The sequence below is a fragment of the Dioscorea cayenensis genome, chromosome 1 (genome assembly GCF_009730915.1).
Source record: "Dioscorea cayenensis subsp. rotundata cultivar TDr96_F1 chromosome 1, TDr96_F1_v2_PseudoChromosome.rev07_lg8_w22 25.fasta, whole genome shotgun sequence".
Taxonomy (NCBI): domain Eukaryota; kingdom Viridiplantae; phylum Streptophyta; class Magnoliopsida; order Dioscoreales; family Dioscoreaceae; genus Dioscorea; species Dioscorea cayenensis.
This window is the reverse complement of record NC_052471.1, coordinates 22,980,010-22,988,938: the sequence shown is the minus strand read 5'-3', so window position 1 is coordinate 22,988,938 and position 8,929 is coordinate 22,980,010.

Genomic DNA, 8,929 nt, shown 5'->3' with positions numbered 1-8,929 from the left:
TACTCTCATAAGTCGGATACTAGTTATGACCTAATGAGAGAAAGAGCTATCTTATGGGATGAGTAAAAGCTACTACCCAGGTAGAAAGAGCTACCACTTCGAAAGTGTGAAAGCCACCTTATTGGCCGCTTCCGAAAGGGCTACCTTAGAGGATGCGTGAAGCTACTACCATCTCTTTGTCTTGTTTTGTTTTGTTTTTGTATATAAATAAGTCTCTTATACTTAGAACCTTGAGGAGTATACGTTGGGTTGACTTGAGTGAGTTTACACACACTTACACGATTTCGGGTTGTTGTCCTTTTTTATTCGAGGATTTAGCTAGAGCAATGATTTTGCATATTTAGTGTTGAAATTTCCCTTACTTGTAGAATGCTTCACTTGCATGCTTTTGGTGAACCTAAGGCCAAGTACTTTCAATTTTTTCCTTCTTCTATACTTCAATGTCTTATTTTTTCCTTCTTCTTTTCTTATCTTTACTTGCATTGATTTGTTTTCACATCACCATCGACTCATTTTCATTCTAGTTAAATAGCAATCTTTGTGTTTTTAAGCACTATTCCCTAAGGATTCGACTACCCTCTCACGGGGTATTATTACTTCGACAAACCCGTGCACTTGCGGTTAACATGCAAAGGGTCTTGTCAGCTTGATAATTCCATCCTCTTTATCTTCTTCTTGTTAGTGTTTCTTCTTACCAACTAATTCTTAACCTACTAGACATTAGTGGAGCAATTAGTACTAGAAGTCCAGTCCCTATGGTTCGACAACCCTACCCCTCGCGGGGTACCACTTTATTACTTGTTATGATCCATACACTTGCAAAGAGTGCATCAAGTTTATTATAGTGATCTAATATCCATATGTCATGATAAGGTTGTTCTCCTTGACATGATATTGCCATCAAAAGAGTTTCTTATTGCCCCTTATCTACTGATATGTGCTAAATGTATGTATTTTTCTATATATATTTTATACACTTAGCATGTATTTTGTTAAAAATTGATGTCCGTTTTGTGCTTAATCACGTGTTATTTGCTTTGTAGGGCACGAAAAAGCCATGGAGAACATGAGGATATAATTAGGGCAAAAAGAAGGAGAAAACCAGGGTGTGTCATACTACAGTAGATTTCTGTAGCAATTTCATTGTAACACTTACGGTAGCACCTGGAGATTTTTCAAGATGGACACTTTTGCCTAAGTCATGCAGCCTCCATAAAGGTCCTTATCAGACCCGTATGCCACTGGTATTGACCCTGGTATAGGTCAGAAATTGGGGGTATTTAAGGGCTCTTCTAGAGCAAATGAAAGGAGACTTCTTCTTGGCCTTTTGGGTCGCTGTCACCACTCAACCTTGAGGCCTTCCAGCCACCTTTCGATGATGATCCTTGTGGGAAATGAGTACTCATCATCACCAAGAGGGAGAGGAGCAAAGGAGAAGGCGTTGGAGTAAAGTTCTAAGCTATTATTGGAAACCATTCGAAGCTTCATCCATTCAAGGAGATCAAGATCATAGAGGGAGTTTTCTTGCTTCTTTATTGTATCTCTTTTCCTTGTATGTTGTATAAGTATCTCTCATCATGAGGGATTAACTTATTGTGGTGTTTGGATTTGGATGAAACCTAGGGTTCATCTTGTGTAAAAACCTTGGATGTTGTTATTGTTTAATTTAATCGTTGTTTAAGATTCAATCTATTGTGCTTTTCATGTCTTGAGCTACAAATGGAGAAATTCATAGTTCATTCTTGAATTGTATTTGTTGACGTAAGAGTGTGCTTATACTAGGTCATACATAGATTGAAAGGAGATACTTGTGCCGACACACTGAGAGATCGGGTGTTGGTAGCCCTCCAATTCTAGGTTTAAGCCGAAGGATAGTAGGTTTACTCCTATTTATAGATTTTCCTGAAGTCATTGCAATCGTAGAGGGGTTGATCTGGAAGAGATTCCGATCATCACTTGTATGAGATTATGTGTTAGCCGCCAAGAGATTGGGGTTAACCTATCTAAGAGATCTCTAGGTCTTAACTACCATCATTACATCTTTGAATTATCCTAGTTTGGGCCTTAATGACAACCCAAGGGGATTCCTTGTCCGAACACCTCCTTCTCATGCTTGGCACTTTCTTGTTTATTTATTTATGTGTGCTAGTAACTCGGCCATAGATTAGTTAGTTTATTTTATTTTATTTTATTTTTCCTCTTACTAAGAATTGTAGGCTAGATAGTAGATGAATTGAAGAGTGAGTAATAATACTTCATTGGCCCCGTGAAATATGACCCTTGCGTTACACATAGGGTATTACTTGGTGACCCGTACACTTGTGGGTAATCAATCATCTACCAAGTTAGACTTTCCTCCTTTGTTAAAATGGAAGTCACGTTATATTCAAACTTTTCAAAAGATTTTTATTATTGTAAGTGATACAATAGTCTTCTCGTTTGAAATTAAATGTGGATACAATGGTTTTCTGGTTTTAAAAATTTTATAGGAACTCACAATTAAGCCTTTGATGGTCTTTTGGAGTGTTTAAACATCTAACGTCCATTGAGCTTTGCTCATTCCACCATTAAAGATGTCCTAATGGTGGTGTACCTTATATTAACATGCTTTGGTTGGAGTCCACTAGAGAAACTGATATAAACCTTATTATGAATGTAAGATGAGTAGTACATGACTTATAAAATATGAAAATCCTATTCAGTTTAAATCTAATCAGCCATATCATCATCAATATTGGTCTAACCTTAATAGAGCTTCATAGGAGCACAAATTGCCACCCAAAATTTATGCCTAAACTTTATAACATACAATCATAGTTCTTAACTACGTATTTCCCCCATTAAGTGTGTATCTTTGAGAAACAATAATTGTATAGAACCTTTCTTAAACTCATGCTACAATGGTGAATAAAAGCATCTTGAATCCATTGTCATCTTTGTGTAGTATTATAATGCTACCCAAATGCATGGCCTAGACTTTGTTGGCAAACCATAACAGTTATATCTTGTGACCTTATTTTAGTAGGAAACCTTCCAAGTGGCATCCTTATCAATTCACTTGTTTGTGAGGCAATGTGCCCTTATGCATGTGAGCAATGTCACATTGTTTGTCAATGGCTATATACAATAACCGATCCTTCAATTGCTCCATTATGAGCTGGCTAATTCATTCTTTCAAAGCTTTATGATGCAAAGGCATACCAATGCCTAGGGGCGTAAATGATACATCACAACTCGCAAACTACTTGAGCTTGACTCGAGAAAAACTCAAATTTGACTCGATCATAGTCAAGTTGAGCTTGAGTAGCTCAAGTAGCCAAGCTTGCTGAGTTCGAGTATCAGAAGAAAACACTTGCCAATTGCCACCTAATCCTCTTTGTCTTCATCCAAGGTTCTCATTCTTCTCCATTCTTATTTTTTTTAATTTCTTTTGGAAATTTTTCTAGATGTTTATATATTATAATAATTAATTTGTTGATATTTAGATTTGATTATCTTGATTTAAGTTTTTTCTAATTATTATATATGGCTTTTCTGTTTCTTTAGATTTGATGAAAATAAGAGATGAGATTTTTTTAGTTATTTATACTTGATTTTATCTAATTAATTGGATTTCTTTTAACCTCTACTACTTTTTCGTTGAAAGCTGAAATTAATTAAGAGAGAATAACACATTAGAGTCAGTTCAAAATGAAGGGAAAAAGCTTTGAATAATTGAGCTCAAGCTCAAGTTTGAGTAGAAGAATCTTTATAGTCAAATGAATCAAATCCAACAAAAACCGAGCTCAATGGAGAGGGTTCAAATAGGTTTATTTATCTACCAAGTCAAGGTCAAGCTTAAAAAAAAATAATTGGTCGAGCTCAAGCAGAGTATCTAATAGCAAATTTTCATGTCGTGCTCTAGCTCGAGCACTTTACTACTCAACTCGAACTCGACCGATTACACCCTTACCAATACCTCTACTAAAGTCATGCCTTGATTTGAATTTCTTTAATAGGAATGATGGTAGATGGCCATCTTTAAAAGCATGAGCACATCGCTCGCAATCCTATACTTTACATTGAACAATAACTCGCAGCTTGTTATTATTTAAAGAAGTAAAATCAAATTTATTTTTAACAATGTATGAACACAACTTATGCCTCTACTATACCTTATCACAAAAAATGTTGATGGATGGAATCCAATACCTGCTATAAGGACTCAGATGAAGGGAGGAGAATGGGATTGTTTATTTTCATTTTCACTTGAGTAGGTATAAATACGTGGGGGATAAGGAAGATAACTACGAAGAAAAATATCTCAAAAAAATCAAATGGCAGAAAATTAATTTATTACATGAAATTAATAAACTATCACACAAAATTAATAAACTATTACATTTGAGTAATAAACAACATTTAGCTAAAATAGACAACAGTGTGTGAATGTATGCATAAATAAAACAGACTTAAGTATAACATAATTCATCTACTTCTCCAATAGGAGCACTATAACTAGAGTTAACATAACTTTACAAATCTAAACCTTTATTCTAAGGCAACTATAGACATGAAGCTTGATAGTTTTGATAATAAAATTGGAACTTTAAACCTTATACAAATAACCCTGACCCCTACCTGCCAAAGGAAAATTTTGGAAATTAACGTCTGACATTGTTTTAAAAACATGTCATGATATATGTGACACAAAACTTGGAGATCCTTATTGTTGCAAACAAAGTATTACTTGCCTTACTATAACTCTATTAGAGCCTCCACTGCACACAAATAGAGTTGTTCAACAACTCCTATCTTTTTTTTTTACTGGGAAGAGGAGCGGAGCTAACCCACTAGAGACCCCAGGAACGTGCACAAGCTTCGGTGGAACAAGTGGGGACAAGGCCCCGCTCACGTGGGCGCTGGAACCACTCATACACAACCACTATTCACAACTCCCAGAAATGTGCCCTCAGCCGAGAATCGAACTCTCACCACTCGGTAAGAGCTCTATCGGCGACCCGCGTACCAATAGATCCGCAGGTCGTTGGTTCAACAACTCCTATCTTAATAAGCCTATGTACTTAGTAATGTGAGCCTCCTCGTTGTGCTTAACTTTACCGATAAATAAAGCTATATGAGATATGGAACAAGTATGTTGTATTAGAGTAAACTCAAAATGAATGAAAAAATAGAACTTATCAAGATGTTTACATAGCTACTATTTATAAAATTTAAACACTGGGAAGTAAAAAACTAAAAACCTAGACGGAAACACTAGATAGCTAGTTGTAAGAATCTAAACAAGTGGCTTAAGCATCTAAAAAGTAGGTTGCAGAATGTAAATATTAGGATGTAAAGAAATAAACATCTAGATAGGAACTCCAAACAACTAAATAAAAGAATCTAAACACTAAGATATAGAATTTAGGCACCATAAAGTAAACAACTAAACACCTAAACATCTAGATAGAAACACCAATCAAGAAACTGGTTATATAAACCTAATGAAGGTTAAACACCTAAGTACTTGGTTGTAGAATGTAAACAATAAGAGATAAAGAACTAAACATCGGCACATATAAATAAACTCCAAGTAACCTTGAAAATCTAAGCAAATAGCTTGAGCAACTAAAAATTAGGTTGTAAAATGTAAATACCATGATATGATAATTAAAGTTGTTGACCTTGTTGGTATTTCATAAGGTGGTGTAATCAGCAATCAGCATTCACACTGGGCTAAGATAATTAAACCAAATTAATTTAATATTCCTCTCGTTCCTTTCCAATGCAATTATATTGTAAAAAAACAAAAAAACAAAAAAACAAAAAAATCAAAAGTTAGTTTAAATAAAAGGTTTAAGTGGTTATTTGAAAAAGATGCTTTTATTTGAGATTTATTAAAACCCTAATAGAATTTTGGTTTTTAAAATCCATTTTCTCATTTTCAAAGACTCTAATTGTTGCTCCGCTTCAAGCCCCTTCGCAAGCTCCGATGATCTCTCTGGCATCTCTAGCATTAAGCATTTAGATCAAAGCTTCTCTACTCCACTATTACCCCTCTTCAAGCTCTTTGTGAGCTCCGGTGAGCTCTCGGGAGAAATCTTGGCATCGCTCTTCTCTATCCCTTATTGTTGACCTGGTTTACGATCATTATTTGCCTTCTTTTTGTGTTTGAATTTTTGCTATTTTTTTCTTATTTTTTTCTTTGGTGTTGTTGATTTTCTAGATCTACTGTGGATGAATACTTTGTAGCCTAAAATGGATTTATGTTGGAAGATCGCGTTCATGATCAGAACCCCCTAGTCCTGATCTCTTATATTTCGCCAATGACATCAATATCTCATGTTTTCCCATGTTTTCATGCATTGATTATGGCTTGTTTTGTTGTTGTTCTAGGGTTTGGATAAGAATTGTTTTAGTTTTTCACTGCAAATTCATGCAAGAATTAAGTCTAATTCAAAATTTTGGATCATCTGTTTGCCCAGCATATGTTCTTGTGATCATATTTGATATAAATTCAGTGAGACATGGTCTCGTGGTGTGGATTTTAGTTTTTCATTGCAAATTTATTCAAGAATTGAGTTTATTTCGAGAATTTGGAGCTCTATATTCTTGACCTTTGTTCTTGTGATCATACTTGTTATGAAATTCTTTGAAACATGCTCTCCGGGTCCCAATTTTGGTTTTGTTTATTTATGCATTTGAATTTCTTTGAATCAATCTTTAAATGTATTGATTAATTTTTTAGTAGAATGTGATCATTAAGCATTAATATTATATTATGCCAAAGTTCTAGTTTTTGTATTATTTGTTGATGAATTGTACCTCATGTTAGTTGTGGCTTGGGTGAATGAGAAAAAACAAAAGCATGAATAGTTGACAGTGAAAATCAAAACCTTAGGCTTTCTTGTACTTTGCAGGATAATGGTCCAAAGACGAAGTTGATGATAAAATTGATGTTTCTTATCAAGTTTCTTTCTTTTTTCTTATCAAGTTTATATAACTTGTACATCGATGTTTCTCATAGGTATGTTATAAATTTTTGTGACCGTAATCATCACACATACATACATATATATATATATATATATATATATAATTCATCTAAATTAAAAGATGATCATGTGTTTTTTGTTTGAACTAATTGATTGCTTATGAGCTTTCATCACACTCTTTCTTTGCAGCTTGTGATATAATATGGTGTGGCGATAGAACCTGTAAACTAACAAATAAGAGCGGTCATGCATGTGTCTATAATGAAGGTGCTTTTAATCTGAGCAATTATGCAGACATGCCATGCTTCAAGGAGTGTAAGTTATATACAATTGTTACTAATTAATTTTCAATTCTACTAATGGAAAGCTCTATCTGTGGTTATTGTTACAGTGATGGTTGAATTTCAATTGGAGCGCTCATGAATGTGTTAAATTCGCTATATAAGTTTGTATAAGTAATGTTTCAGCTATTAAATGGTATTTTAAATCTGGATTTTGAAGTTTGGCTACAATGAGTTTCCTTATCTTATGCATTCTAATAACATAATTTTTAATGTATTTTGTTGAGCTCGTTATAATTCCTCTATAGAAGATCGCTACTGTCAATCCAGTGACTATGACAGAGAACCCACTAGAGATACATCTAGATTGTCACAGTCGATGAGCATGAGTTTTGATTCATGCGTTTTGTGAGTTATGACAAGGTTGTAACCCACCTCTTGGATGATGTTGCCAACTTTGTCGGCACATCACAACCATTGCCAAAACCCCATGTCACTCAGTGATCTTTATATCACAATGCCAACAATCGGTCATGTGGTTGATGTCTCTATGTATATACTCTGTTGTTGTTGTGAGAGACTAATAATATTTGTGCATGTGTGTGCGTATATTTGTATATGTGTGTTTTGTTATAACATGTAAAACAAAAGTAATTTTTTAGTTTATTATTTTTTGAACTTCTATACTGTGAGATTAAAGAATTAAGATATTAATGTAGTTTTTTATGTTGTCTCATATATATATATATATATATATATGTTTGTCTATATTAGAAGCATGTTTGATTAGCTATTAAAGCATCTATTCAATTTAATATTTTGGATGATTTAATTTTTTTGGGTGAGTTGCGAGGTCTATAGCGGCCAAAAAATAGGATACTGAAAATATCTATAGCTGCAGAAATGTTCCACCACTGTAGGACTTATAGCGGCAGAATTTTCTACCGTTACAGATCATTGCGCTGTTCCAACCCTAGCGGATGGAATAACTGCAAAAGTATACATTTGTTGTCAAAATATATATAGACTAAGGATTCAATAACTAATTCGATATCCGTTGTTATAAAGGTGTTGAGGTCAGTGGCGGAGTCAAACAATTTATTAAGTGATGTCAATATATAAGTATAATATCATTACGTAGAATATAAAAGAAACATGTAAATACACAAGCATATATAAAATAGTTATGTTAAAACAATATAAACTTATAAATAATAAAAAAAAACCCCAAGAAATTTTGTTTAAAAATTTATATTAAAAAATTAATTCAAAAGACTAGAAATTGAAACTCATATCAAAACTTAATCAAACTATTTAATGTTGCTTGGATAGTGAAAAAAAAACCCTATCAAGATATTAAGAGTTTAATTTTTAAATTTAAAAAATAAGCAAAATGATAGGAGAAAAAGATGGTTTTAATTTTATATTTTCTAAAGTTGTTAAAAAAAATATGGGTCTTTTTAATTTTAATTTTTTATATAATAGCCCATAAGTTTTTTATAATTTTTTTGCACATTGACCCCTAATATTATGGGGTCAATTTGCAAATTTTCCCCTACATAATTGATATATATATTTAATATTTTCAATATTTCTAAATTTTTTGTGTGGCCATTTGACCCCACAAACCCAATGTAGTAGAGGTTAAAATGGAACCTATAGGCTATAGTC